The sequence below is a fragment of the Anomaloglossus baeobatrachus genome, chromosome 3 (assembly GCF_048569485.1).
Source record: "Anomaloglossus baeobatrachus isolate aAnoBae1 chromosome 3, aAnoBae1.hap1, whole genome shotgun sequence".
Lineage (NCBI taxonomy): Eukaryota > Metazoa > Chordata > Amphibia > Anura > Aromobatidae > Anomaloglossus > Anomaloglossus baeobatrachus.
The window spans coordinates 228,356,360-228,371,836 of NC_134355.1; positions in this window are offsets into that span (position 1 = coordinate 228,356,360).

Genomic DNA, 15,477 nt, shown 5'->3' on the forward strand with positions numbered 1-15,477 from the left:
GAATAGACAAAAGTACAATAGCCACGTTTAGGATGCCACTAGGTACACTGACTGTTTGCTAGTATAATGGCTTAGTTAAAAAGAGTTTGAGTGTGCAATGCAGGCAGAGGTGCTGCAAATATATTTACAATAGTGTGAATAGACAAAAGTACAATAGCCACGTATAGGATACCACTAGGTACACTGGCTGTTTGCTAGTATAATGGCTTAGTTAAAAAAAAGTTTGAGTGTGCAATGCAGGCAGAGGTGCTGCAAATATCTTTACAATAGTGTGAATAGACAAAAGTACAATAGCCACGTTTAGGATGCCACTAGGTACACTGACTGTTTGCTAGTATAATGGCTTAGTTAAAAATAGTTTGAGTGTGCAATGCAGGCAGAGGTGCTGCAAATATCTTTACAATAGTGTGAATAGACAAAAGTACAATAGCCACGTTTAGGATGCCACTAGGTACACTGACTGTTTGCTAGTATAATGGCTTAGTTAAAAAGAGTTTGAGTGTGCAATGCAGGCAGAGGTGCTGCAAATATCTTTACAATAGTGTGAATAGACAAAAGTACAATAGCCACGTTTAGGATGCCACTAGGTACACTGACTGTTTGCTAGTATAATGGCTTAGTTAAAAAAAAGTTTGAGTGTGCAATGCAGGCAGAGGTGCTGCAAATATCTTTACAATAGTGTGAATAGACAAAAGTACAATAGCCACGTTTAGGATGCCACTAGGTACACTGACTGTTTGCTAGTATAATGGCTTAGTTAAAAAGAGTTTGAGTGTGCAATGCAGGCAGAGGTGCTGCAAATATCTTTGCAATAGTGTGACTAGACAAAAGTACAATAGCCACGTTTAGTATGCCACTAGGTACACTGACTGTTTGCTAGCATAATGGCTTAGTTAAAAAGAGTTGGAGTGTGCAGAGGACAGGAGGGTACAGTGCCAGGATTGTGGGGCTCTGGATAGAGGAATGGAAGCCTGCCTTTCTATTCCCTCCTAATGGTGAAATGCAGCGACGAAATCCCTGACCTTGGCTACACAGACGCTGTCGCTGTTTTCAGGACCTGTCACCTATGGCTTTGACCCTGCCGGTTTGAGCCCTTAAAAGGACTGATAGAAAGTGCTCTCCCTAAGCTGTCTAACGCTGTGTATGGAGCGCATACAGCTGTATCGGCGATAGGACAAAGGACGGAGCTGCGACAGTGATGTCTGACACCAAAGACGCAGAAGAGATAATGGCGTCCTGGAGGAAAATGTCCGGTTTTATAATGCAGGGACATGTGACATGGGCATCCTATCACACATGCCGTTGCTTCTCTGGCTAAAAGTCCACTTAGCTGTGTGTGTGTCTGGGATTGGCTAACATGCTGGCCCGCCCCACAAGACGCGCGCGCTTAGGGAAGGAAGACAAGGAAAAAAAAAAAAAAAATGGCGATCGCCATTATAGAAACAGCAGTGATCTGAAGGCGCTGTTCCCGCACACTATACACTGAAATGTCATAATAGTGTGATTCACAGAGTGACTTACACTATTACAGCGGAAACCAAGCTAGGAATTAGCTGTTTTTTTGCTGCTAGAACCGTTCTCGAACGTTTCTAGAACTATCGAGCTTTTGCAAAAAGCTCGAGTGCTAGTTCGATCTAGAACAGGCCCCAAAATCACTCGAGCCTAGAACTGGAGAACCTCGAACCGCGCTCAACTCTAGTCCTTAATTCTGCTACAATTCTCCCTCTTCCAAGGGGGGAGTGTCCCACCTCTGACACCTTGGTGGAAGAGGTAGTCGACTCTGGCATAGCTGAGGCAGGAAACCTCTGGATTCGATACAGTGACGGATACACCTTTGGACCCTGACTTAACCCCTTTGCGGATGGATCAAGATGTGCATCAACAAGACGGTTCCACACGGGTATGGTGGTGGTAGCAGAAGACGCTGTACTGATAGAGCAGTCGCTACCCACATCCCTGTCTGCAAAAGAAGCAGAGGTATGTGCTCTCACTGAAGCCTGCAAGATGGCAGCCAACATCTACTCTGTATGGAAGACAAGAGACTTGATCACCGCCAATGGAACTGTACACCGCCATGAGGCCATAGAAGAGCTGATGGAAGCTTTGCTATTGTCAGACAGAGTCGCGGTGAGCAGGGTTGAGGCCTACATTGGAGGAGTCAAGGGAAGCAGTAAGAAATGCCCTCACTGACAGAACATCCAAAGGAGCCCCAAGACCACTTATCACAGAAACAGTCAGTCAATCTGTGCTTTTTAAATGACCCCGACATGAAGAAGAAAGGAAAGATGGAAAGTCTTGAGAAAACATTGTCCTGACCCTACAAAAGCAAGTCTCAGAAGAAGAAGAGAACTGAGATAGGGTGCGGCTGTGGACTCCTGGAGACCATAGGAAGTGGCTAGTGACCTGCTTTTACTGCCAGCCAAAGAGATATGGCAGGCCTTAGACACAGAACTGACTCTACAGCCATACCAGCCACAGAATAGGAGGGTTGGGAAGTTGGGGCAGTGTAGAAAGCAAGGGCATGAGAGTTTTCCCCTTGCATTGTTCAGTGTCAGACACACCACAGCAGGGACCACTAAGTTGAGACCCTATGAAATCCTGTTTAGAAGAACCCTCAGATACTTTAACTAAACTTGTTGTTTGTTTAACTAAACATTTGCCTAATATACGTTCTTGAGTTTTCTCCTCCAGATCCAACCAGATCTAGATCTTTCTCTCTTTCTCTCTCTTTTTCTCTCTCATCCTCCTTTTTCTCTTTCTCTCTCTCTCTCTTCCTCTCTCTTTCTCTCTCTTTATTTCTTTCTTTCTTTCTCTCTCTCTCTCTCTATCTCTCACTTTCTGACAAAGATCCATGCATCCCACTGCAAAAGATGTCGGACCTGAGACCAGGAGATGGCTGTCTTCCCTCTTCTACCCGATACTTTTGTGCCAAGAAGATGATATCCAAGCCTGTGGACCAGAAGATGACTGTGCAACCCACCTTTGATGATGTCCCACCATTACCACCTGAGGACTGAGGAATATGAGACTCTGAGTGAAACCAACCCTGATAAATATGAGCTGATGAGAGGACTACCGCCACGTTCCCCCTTCCCGAATAACGTATGCCAGCGTGGAACATAGCCATGAGGACAGTCAAGAGGATACGGTCAGGATTTGACTTCCTATGCATAGTCTGTTGGGTGGGGAGATTCATCCACAAGGGATCGGTTATCTCGTATGCGAGTGAGGTAACCATCGGCATTAGGACAGATTGATAGACCCAGGAAAAAGTAAGGAAAGACTTTTGGCTATCTCCAAAGGGGGGAATGTTATGGACAAGATTATGAACTACTATGAGTATTGAGAATTATATGAAGATATCCAAAAAACAGGATTTAGGATGGTGCTTGAACTGTGTACCACACCTATATCTGCATTCAGACATCATAGGACTCACCAGACAGTCTGGACTTTTATGTGAGAAGTGAATCATGCTGACATAGCTTAATAGAAATTGTGCATTACAGTTTACTGTATATCACAGAATAATCTATATTACCCAATAGGAGATGTGTTACGTATTATTGGCTCCTAGCCAACTTATTCTTTTAAAAATTTGTCTTAACTTCCGCAATAAACCAGTCATATTTTCTATCCAGATCCGTGTCATTTCTCTGGTCTGTATGGAAGAATAGTATGCATGCTACTAACAAATGATTCATGATTTGGATGCAGACGGGGTTAAGGTAGATGCATAATTAGATTGCATCACTGTAAATTTATGGCCCCCTTAACACTAGTAAGAGGGAAGATGGACACCTCCTCCATTTACCTGCCGCTGTACCCTGCACTCCTAGCCAGTCCCTATACAGGTTCCACATCTGTTGCAGAGCAGGAAACTGAAGCCATGAGATCACCCTCCAATAGTCCCTGGCTAGGGAGAGCGCAGGGCAAGGATGCTAGCCCCACCACTGCACTGAAACAACACACCAGAAAAGGTAGACAGACAGGGGGAAAATACTACAACTGACTGCCGCAGTTAGAACCAAGACTGCAGCCACGCCAGCAATTCAGAAATGAGTTTCAGCACATCCTTCCAGCTACAAGACCAGCATCCAAATGACCCAAGAATAACCGGCACCCTCTGCTGGTAGCAGAGGGTATATAAAGAGACTGTAAGTGGTCCCGAACAGTATACACCTTAGCAGGTAATTGGCCTGCTTGGTGGCAAGGAATACTGTCATTAAACCTACAACTGCCAAAGGAAAAGAAAACTCATTTAAATAGCAGAGTCTCACAGGGTAAAAGTAAGACTCAAAACCAAAAACCTGTTACTAAACTCTTATAGCAAGAGACAACCGTGACAGTCAACTGCTGTTACTTTTACAATTTAGCATTTTTATACAACTTTTATACCGAAAATCCTTTGCAAGACTTTTTAGCCCCAAATGGCTAAAAAGAAGGTAAACAAAAGGTGAGCACCATGTAAATTATGGATCTGATAAGACAAGTATGAAAAAATGGTAGTGCAGGTGACATTGAATCCTCACATCTGACAGGTACCAGGAATAGATGTTAGCGAACCTTTAAAGGTTCAGTTCAGGTTCGCCTAATGACCCAGTGTTTGCCGAACAGTTTGACGAACATGTGCCGCCCTTTCAGCACTCAGACTGCTCGGATGCGGGGTTGCTGTGGCTTTGAGGGTCTCCGGACCCAGGGGCTTGCGGCCACTTTGAATGTAAACAAGGGATATTTACGGGGGAGCGTTTGACGCCACCTGTTGTTCGCATTAAGAGGAGTACTGCCGCTACCGATGGTAATACCCGGGGGAGATGGAGTGGGGGCAGCCAGATGGTGTTCCCTCCACAGGTAGGGGAGACCCCGGGACTCTGGATGGAATAGGTAGCGGGTAGGATTATGCAGGCTATGCGGGCAGGTAGGGCGCAGGGAGAGCAGGGTACTCACTCAGGCTGTGTGGATGTTGGTGTGACCATTAAGCAGATTCTGACACAGGAGTAGACCAATTCTCTGGGTGCCGTTGCCACTCTGGGAAGCTCATCCGGGAATCCGTCTACGCTGGTATTGCTTAGTGGTCCGGAGCCTGCCTCCATGGACATGTATATAGATGTTTCTGAGTGACCCCTCGGTCTGAAGCGGTCAGGGTCCCACTCAGCTCACCGAAACACCATGCCTCAACAATCAGAGTTGGTAACAGTGACCCCTGTGATGGTGGGGGCTAGCGAACAGGCTTTGGGCAAGGACTCGGTTACTGAACTGCAACATCAAGTTTTGGACTTGATACAAGGTATGACTGCTTTGACGAAAGTGGTGCAATTCCAGCTAGGGGCTTGACGAACAGCAACTATTGAGCTGGCATTGAGTCCTGAGGACCTTCCGAAGCGGTGTCAAGAAAGGCCCCCACTGCCCCCCGTTCCTGACAGATTTGACACTGATGAGCAGCCGATTTGTCGTCACTGTGGCAAAGTTTGACATTATGTGAGAGGATGTCCCATGAGAGCACCAAACCAGGAGGCCAGGACTGGTCCTCTGATACCATCACAAGCCGACTGAAAATATGCTTTACATTGAATGCTATGACCATTGGAATTTTCTATGTTTGCAACGTTGAAGTGAAAGTACCTCCCATAAAAGGAAGATTGTTGATGTTATACTGTGCACAGTCAAAAATATTGCGCTATCCATTGTGTATGTTTTGTTGCAGCCCCGGAGTGCTGCGATTCGCTAAGGGGCAATGTGGTGCCCCTGAGGCTTCAGGCGCCACAGGGTATTGCACCTGACTTAAGGTGCAGTATTCATTCCGGGTTCGGAGAAGGTCAGTGCTTATTCCACACCACTCATCGACACATACACACCATTGCCCTTTTCCAACTGGGGACCAGGCTAGGGTCGGGTCACATGGATGGCCGCCTAATGGTAAGGGCCTTCCCACCCACTAGTCTAGGGACCCTTGAGTGTCCTTCAGGGCCACAAAGCCGGGCAAGGCCACTGTGACATCCCAAACCACCATCACCAGCCAGGTGACGAGTACAACCCCTAGTCTCATGGGTGCGTCATTCACACCATGCGATTTTATATTCAGCATTACCAGAGGTGAGTCCACAATGGTTCCAAACTTTAAATGCTTTACTGAATACATTGTGGCATTTTACTGATAGCAAACCTTATCATTACTACAAATATAAATATACAGTGTATACTTAATACAAACATGTAGGTCTTCAGGGGGTTGCAGGTCACAGTCCACCTTCCTACATTTCTCACCTCTTTAGTTGTGGCCGTTTTTGGCCATGTGGAAATCTGAAAAACAATAAAATCAAGCAATAAAACTGACATAAAATCCCTATCAACTCTTTTCTTCTGGGGTATTGACATTTTCTTTTTTCAGGCCGGACTGACTTAAATCTCTAAAACATACAAAGTCTGTGTTCTAAAAAACAGGCTCATAGGCTAACAGTTACCCTTCCAGTCTGAGATCACAGTCCTTCATCAGATGCCTTAACCAATACCACCATGTGGTCTTGTCCATGTCTCCCACCTGCTGCAATGGTTGTACAGTCCTTAACCCCTTCACGACCTTTGACGTATAGATACACCCTAGGTCGTATCCCCCCGGTAACCACGGGTTCCGGCAGCAAGCCCGCAGTTATCCTGGCACATGTATGCTGATCTGATCAGCAGACGTGCAGTTAACAGGCACGGGTGAATCAGAGATCCACCTGCGCCTGCTTACCACTTAGATTGCACTGTTGAATACTGACAGAGTGATTTAAATGGCTGCAGCGGGGATCGTGTCGTTTTCCGCCACTATCAGCAATGCCGTGAAGCGATCACGAGGTGCCAATGGGTTGCTATGGTAATGCGGGGTCATCTGATGATCCTTGACGCTAGCATGATGTATTTCCTGTCAGAGCCGACAGAACACTGGCTCTCACAGGAACGCTGCATTACTGCCGTGCTGCTCTGATCAGCAGAAATGAATAAACAATCAGACTGTGCAGTGATAAAGTCCCCTAGGGGAACTAGTAAAATAAATAAAAAATATAAAAAAAGTTTTAAAAAATATGAAAAAATAAAAACAACCTAAAAGTTCAAATTACCCCCTTTCTTGTTCAAATGATTTTTATTAGGTTTTGTAGTTAACAAATCTTGAAATCATGCGTTACAAAATTTAAGGACATATAGATAGTAAAGCAAGGTTATGAAAATGCACATATTTTGACCCTCCAGTTTGTTAGTGTTGATACATCAAGCAGTATATTTTGTTGGTCAAATCAATTGCTTATGAATTAACTTTTTGCAAAACATAACTAAACAACAAATAAAATTAACAACTTCCTGACATGGATTCCGTAGACAGTCCAGCAAATTTGCAAGATTAGAAACATATAATTCTAGTGAGTTTTAGATCAGGAAGGTATCAAAGACTAGAGCTTCAGGCCTGGAATTATTAGTGAGCTTGTATTTCTCGAATATAGTTAGTGTTTTCTTAACGTCAGTTGGGCTATATAGTCTGTCAGTGATTGGGCTCTGGCCATGGGTCCCATTTGGTGAGGTACTTTGTTTGAGTATTATTTTTTATGGCATAGTAGTACTCTAAAGTTTTATGTAGAGTTAGTTTCTCCTTAGCTTCTTGAATATTAGGAGCTTTCTCACTTTTCCATTTGGATGCAATGAAATTAGTGGACACTGGTAGCATATGTGTTACTATGGGCCTAAAATGTTTAGGTATCGCTTCAATGTTTAAGAGAAGAAGAACTAATTCTGGAGTTAGAGTTACATCTAGCTGTGTAATGGACCTTATAAGTGATTGAATGTCTCTCCAGAATTTCTTAATTTTTAGACACGACCAAAATATGTGAGTTATGTTGCCTGAATTTCCACAGTTTCTCCAGCATTTGTTTGAGGTGTCTGGGTTAATTAAATGCAATTTATGGGGTGTGTAATACCAGCGGGTTATTATCTTATAATTGGTTTCTATAAGAGCAACACAAGGTATATTTTTGTAGACTGTGGCTAATAACTTTTGAAATCTTTCTTCAAATTGATTTTCTGGGATTTTTAACTCGATTTTCCACTTTTCCAAGTGTTTTAAGTTATGGAGATTTGTGTCTTCATTATAAATTTGGTAGATATATTTGGTTTTCCAAGTATTTTGATTATTTGGATTCTTTAAGAGAGCTGTGATGTTACTTGGAAGGTGGAGGGTGGTGCTAGGTTTCATGATTATTTTTTCTATTATATTCCAAGTTTTCTTACTTGACTTTGTTAGTTTGAATTCTTTTGCTAAGTCTTGGTAGGGTTTCAGCTTATCGTTATCAAGTATGTCTGAGATTAAGCATATTCCCTTGGATTTCCAGTCGTTGAGCTTTAATCTTGGTGAGAATGCAGAAAGAGTTTCGATCTTCATCCAACCTATTGATTCAGTGCAGTGTATTTTTCTAGATTGGGCTCCAAATTTCCTCCATGTTATTATTGAGTTCCTGGTGATGACCTCCTTAGGTAGTCGCTTTTTAGAGTCGCATAGGTAGGCCACCACCAGGTCTCCAACTTCTATATTTGGACAGTAAGAATCTTCAAGTCCCACCCATGCAGGTTTATCATCTCTGTTCCAATACTTCTGGCTGCTTTTAATAGTCGTTGCTTGATAGTAGGCCATTATGTTTGGCATCCCCAACCCCCCATTGATTCTGTTTTTGTTTAGGGTAGATTGTGCTACTCGAGGTTTAGTTTTACCCCATACAAAAGATGTTAGTTGAGTTTGGAGTTTTTGTATAAGCTTCTTCTTGATTGGTAATGAGATAGTTCTGAATATATAAAGTAGCTTGGGAAGTTCCAGCATTTTGTATGTGTTTATTTTTCCTAACCAGGAATGCTCTACTTTGGACAGATGTTGTAGATCTTTTAGGATGGTATTATAAATGTCAGTAATATTCTGGTTAGCGCAGTCCTTTGTGTTTTTTGTTTAGTTTGATTCCTAAATAGGACATGCTGTCCACATTCCACTGAAATTTGATTTCAGATTGTAGGACTTTTAATAGATCCTGATCCAGATTGAGGTGCATAGCCTGGGTTTTATCCATATTGACCCTATATAATGAGACCCTTGAGAACTCTTTAAAAACTTCCAAGGTCTGTTTGACCGAGTTCAGTGGATCCGTTAGAGAGAGTAGGATGTCATCTGCGAAAAGTGACACTGAATTGTCTGTTATTAGCAGGGACGCCCCTAATCCGGCTGTCCATCCTGATCTTTTCCGCCAAGGGCTCAATGAAAAGATCGAACAATGATGGGGAAAGAGGACACCCCTGCCTTGTTCCATTCGAGAGGTTGATTTTACCTGAGGAGACCATTTGTTAAAATTCTTGCAGACGGGTTTGAGTAGAATGATTTTACAAGGTCTAATACCCTCCCATTGAAGCCAATTTTTTTTAAAGTTTGAAGTAAGTAGTTCCACTTAACCCGGTCAAATGCCTTCTCAGCATCAATTGTGATACAGACTGTGGGAGTCTTAGTTTCCCCTGAGTGAGTGAGAAGGTTTAGGATTCATCTGGTAGCGTCTTCTGCTCCTCTGTTCGCAATGAACCCCACTTGATCTTTGTGTATAAGGTTCGGTACTATTTTTTGTAGTCTGGTGGCTAGGGTTTTTGCCAATATTTTCAGGTCAGAATTTAGGAGCTAAATGGGTCTATAGTTTCCAATGAGGTCTCTGTCTCCCTTTTCTTTATACAAAACTGATATAGTGGCTTCTTGCATCTCTTCAGGTAATTTTAAGCCTAGTGATAGTTCATTGATGAGGGTGGTTAAATATGGGGTTAAGATTATAGCAAACTTTTTGTAGTACTCATTGGGAATTCCATCTGGTCCTGGTGCTTTATTTTGTTTTAGAGAGTTTATTGTAGCCATTATGTCACTGTTTTTGTATGGGGTGTTTAGAAAATTTAAATCTTCGTTAGACAGAGAGGGTAACTGAATCGAGTCAAGGAATTGATTGATGTCTTCCTTAGTGGGTTTGTCTTCTAGTTAATTATTTGTTAAGTTATATAGGTTGTTAAAAAATTCCTCAAATTTTAGTGAAATGTCTTTTGGATTTTTGTAAATTTTGTTGTCCTTATCTCTTATCTGTAAGATTTTGGTCTTAGATCTCAGAATTCTTGTTCTTCTGGCTAAAAAACCCGAAGGTTTATTCATGAGATGGTAAAAATTGGATTTTGAGGTCAGTATGAATCTTTCGTATTCGTTTGAGAGAATGGTTTTTAAATCTAGTCTAAGTTTTAAAATTTCTTTTTGTGTGTCATCTGATGGACTATTTGCTTGTGAATTTTCTAGTTCTCTAATTTTATTTACAATCTCTTCAGTTTTCTTTTGTTTAATTTTATTAATCTTAGCATTAAGTTGGATCAGGGTTCCTCTGATGGCTGCCTTATGGGCTTGCCACAGAGTTGTGATAGAGATATTTTCTATGTCATTATATTTGAAATAATTTTTTAAATCATCTTGTATTTTTAGGCTATGGTCTGGGTGGGCGAATAGAAACGACTTAGCTCTCCAAGTTTTATTTATGTGATGATTGGTGAGGATTTCAAATGTGATGGGAGAGTGGTCTGACCACACTCTAGGGTGAATGCTAATTTGTTTAATTTTCTGTAAGGTATTGATGTCAGAAAGGACTAGGTCAATTCTTGAAAAGGATCTGTGGGGGTTTGAATAATAAGTATATTCTACTGAGGTTGTATTTAGGCATCTAAAGATGTCGTATAGCTCCTCTCGGTTCATCCAAGAATCAAGAGTGACATTCAGTACCCTGCCTTTGTTGGAAGAGTCGAAATTAGGGTTAGGTATGGCGTTAAAATCTCCGAAAAGTAAAAGAGATCCCCTTTGGTGTGATCTAATTAAAGATAGTACTCTATTTAGGAAGGTAATTTGTCCCTTGTTGGGAGCGTATATGTTGGCTAGTGTGTATGTAGTGTTATTTAGTTTGCAGATAACTATTAGATATCTACCTTCTGGGTCAATTATCGTTTTCAGTTCTTCAAATCTTATTGAGTCTCTTATAATGAGAGCCACACCTGATTTTTTCTTTTGGTTTGAAGAGAGAAAGATTGTTCGGAATGGTTTATGTTCAAATTTGGGTGTTTTTTCTAGGGCGAATTTTGTTTCCTGTAGTCCAATTATATCTGCTTTGAATTTTTGGATGTCCCTCCATATGAGAAACCTTTTTTTGTGGCGAGTTTAACCCATTGACGTTGATAGTCAGGAATTTTGTGGTCATCTTGGTGGTTGATAGCTTTTTTTTTTAGGCTTTTTCTCTTGGTGTTGTCTAGATATTTGATCTTCCTCCTGTTGGGGATACTTTTTGTCATGTTATTGATCATGTCAGGTAAACTTGAGGTAACTATTTTAAACATAAACATGGGGTGAAGCTTCAAGGTAGATATACTGTGGGAGATATATTACAACAAATTTCTCCTTGTGGGCTAGTGTTTTCTGCCTATTAGGGTAGTCCCGATTCAGATAAGGGACTTGAGCGAGGGTGCACTGATAATTATCTCTTGGGATCATCTTTTTTCCTTCCCAGGTTGGGGAGATGCAATTTTCAAGTCTTTGAGCAATTTCAGCCCCTCTTCCGGCTCTTCGATTGACATGGTTTTTTGCTTAAATGTGAAGATCAGATTATTGTTTGGATGGCCCCAGCGGTATAAGATGTCATTTTTCCTCAGAGCATCCGTGATAGGCTTAAAATCTCTTCTCCTTTTTAAAGTGTCCTTTGAAAGGTCGATAAATACTTTTAAGTTCTCGTGGGGGAATGGTAAAGTTTTGTTATTTCGTAAGAGATCCATTAGTTTTTCTTTTGTTCTATAGAATGTAAATCTCGCAATGATGTCTCTGGGGATTTCTTCTGCTAAGAATGTCGGTTTTGTGAGCCTGTGAACGCATTCAAATGAATACTCCAATTCTGGGAGGGAGGGTAAAGCTTTTTTCACTATGTTCTTTACATATGTCATAAGGTTTGTGTTTTTGATCTTTTCTGGTATTCTCGAAATTTTAAGTTACTTCTTCTGTCTCTATCTTCTCTATCTATCCATTTATTTCTTAGGAATTTTACCTCCTCTTTTAGCTTGTCTTGTTCTTTTTGTAAGTTCTTTGTGTCCTTTGAGAGTTCCTCCACATCTCTTTCGGTTTTCTCCGATCTTGAGGCTATCATTGCCATAGATGTTTTCAAGTCATCTAAGTCAGTTTTAAGCGATTTGTTCTAAGCTCTGAAGAGGTTGTGGAAGAATTCCCAGTCCAGTGGCTGGCCCACATTGTAGTTCACCATGAATTCTTCGTCGTTTGAATCTCTTCTGGCTTCTTTTTTGACTGGGCTTGAATTGGAAGAATTGCTCCTGTCTGAGTCTGTGTCATCAGGTAGATTTGTGACTTGGGCAGGGTTGTGTTTGTTTTCCATTTCTTTTCTTTTCTTTTCTTGGTTAACCGTAACATCAAGTGATGGAGTGAGATCAGGTACCCATAGGTCCCTATTGTTGTCTCCGCTATTTTTCCTTGATGATTGAGTAGGACCTTGGGCTGTTGGGGGGGGGGGTTTGGTCCATGTGCTCCTCATACATGGTTTCATTGTCTACTGTTTTACTATTAGGATTATTTTTGTTTTTGGGTGGCATTGTGTATTAATAGGAGTTTTATAATGTGCTTTTATTTTACTTTTACAATGTAGTTTATTGTGCAGGTTAACTATTGTGGTTTTAAGGATTTTTCTCCTTCTCTTACCTAATCCTCCCCTCTCCCTCCTGTAAAGTAGTTATTTCAGTCGAATGTCTCCCCTGTCACATCTATAGATTCCAATTTTGTTTTTGGATATTCTGATATACTTAAATTCCTCTGCTTTATGGTATCTGGATATGAACAGGTGAGTAGTAGTATTATGGTACAGACCCTTATGGGAGGGTATATTTGGGGTTCCTCTGTGGGTCAGGCCCTTATGATGTGGTATGCTCAAAATCTGCTTATTTTTGGGGTCTTTTGTAGTATAACTCTCAATTAAAGTTTTAATTAGGCCCTTTAAATGTATGGAACGGAAGGTACGGTACTGTGGCACATACACAGCATGCGTGAGCTCACATTTGGTAGTGTTTGTGCCACAGGGATCCTCCCCCCTCCTCCTGGGTCTGTTGCTGCGGGTACTTGTAAACAAGTTAAACAGCGTACATTGAGTTACTCAGCTCCTATGGAGTTTTGGCTGAGCTCTAAGTGTATATTATACCCAATTTACATATATCTCCTATCTGCAGAGCCTGGTAATGCTTTGTTGTATTAATAACCTGTAAATGAGACAGCTAACAAATATATATATACACACACACACACAAAATGAGGCTTACTCAGTTACTCTTGGTAGTCTTAAGAGGTTGTAGTAGTATAGTGAGGTACCAGTATGGGAGGGATGAAGGGAATGCAGCAGTCACCACTTATTTGTTTAAAAGTTGCTTGCAGCTGTGCAATGCTACTGAAAATGGGCAGCAGCTATGCCTTAGTTGTGGATGATTGCTGCACTCCACTCCCTGTCGTCCCCCCAACGTTACTATGTCAATCTTCTGTTGTAGTGGTGATTAAACCATAGTCTGCGGGGCTCGGGTACGTGGGAAGCCCACCGACTTCGCTTGAGTGATGATCCGCTTCTATACTGTCTTGTGCAGATGCAGAGTTCCTTCACATCCCAGATCTGCGGTGCTTGAGTACGTGGCAGGCTCTTCCACCTGATCAGCTTGCGGTAGTGTCCGTGATGTAGTGCTTCTGTGAGCCGCTGACAAGATCAGCTACGCATCTGTTAGAAGTGCTGTCTGAACCCGGAATCCCATGCGTAAGGTCGATGCAGATCTGATCATCCAATCTGCTGGCAGCCTGTAGACTGTTATAGCTGACCGCAGCTAAATCACAGCTCCCTCAGTGAAGTTACCCCGCTGTTTATTGTATTAGGGGTGGTTAAATAGTCTATGTAATAGTAAATGCCGGTATATGGTGATTCAGTCAATATAGTGGCAGGATCCTTTAAATGCAGGAAGCTTACTGAGGAGAGCTCTTGAACAATTATCACTGTGGGAGTTTGTCAGAGCTGACAGGATGTGGTAATATGAGCCACTGCTAGGAGCCAGAGAGCAAACAATGCAATGTAGAGATATTAGTCCAGAATAAAGTGGTACTGCTCACCTGGTTGCAGGAAATCTATGAAGCTTTGTATTTATCTGTTGAGTTCTTGCTGTTGTGTTAGGAGTCTTGGTAGTGGATGTCCCAGATAGATAAAAGAGGCAGGAGACCCAGACCATACCTCCCAACTTTTAAAGAAGGAAAAGAGGGACAAAGTTTGCGGCGCGCTAAGCGCGCCGCGGCAAATTTTTAGGCCACGCCCCCTAACCACACCCATTTCACAGTCACGCCCATATCCACTCCCCATCCACACCCATTCAGCACGGACACGCAGGCAGCCGGCGGGCCTCCAGCACGGACACGCAGGCAGCCGGCGGGCCTCCAGCACGGACACGCAGGCAGCCGGCGGGCCTCCAGCACGGACACGCAGGCAGCCGGCGGGCCTCCAGCACGGACACGCAGGCAGCCGGCGGGCCTCCAGCACGGACACGCAGGCAGCCGGCGGGCCTCCAGCACGGACACGCAGGCAGCCGGCGGGCCTCCAGCACGGACACGCAGGCCGCCGGCGGGCCTCCAGCACGGACACGCAGGCAGCCGGCGGGCCTCCAGCACGGACACGCAGGCAGCCGGCGGGCCTCCAGCACGGACACGCAGGCAGCCGGCGGGCCTCCAGCACGGACACGCAGGCAGCCGGCGGGCCTCCAGCACGGACACGCAGGCAGCCGGCGGGCCTCCAGCACGGACACGCAGGCAGCCGGCGGGCCTCCAGCACGGACACGCAGGCAGCCACAGTGAGGCGGCCGGTCGCCCGCACAGTGAGGCGGCCGGTCGCCTTCACAGACAGGCGGCCGGCCACCCGCCTTCACAGATAGGCGGCGGGCCGCCCGCACAGAGAGGCGGCCGGCCGCCCGCACAGAGAGGCGGCGGGCCGCCCGCACAGAGAGGCGGCCGGCCGCCCGCACAGAGAGGCGGCCGGCCGCCCGCACAGAGAGGCGGCCGGCCGCCCGCACAGAGAGGCGGCCGGCCGCCCGCACAATGAGGCGGCGGGCCGCCCGCACAGACAGGCGGCGGGGGGCGCCCGCACAGACAGGTGGCGGGCCGCCGCACAGAGAGGCGCGGGACGACCGCACAAAGAGGCGGCCCGAACAGAGAGGCAGCCGGTCGCCTTCACAGACAGGCGGCCGGCCGCCCGCACACACAGGCGGCGGGGGGCGCCCGCACAGACAGGCGGCGGGGGACACCCGCACAGACAGGCGGCGGGGGGCGCCCGCACAGACAGGCGGCAGGGGGGGCGCCCGCACAGACAGGCGGCAGGGGGGCGCCCGCACAGACAGGCG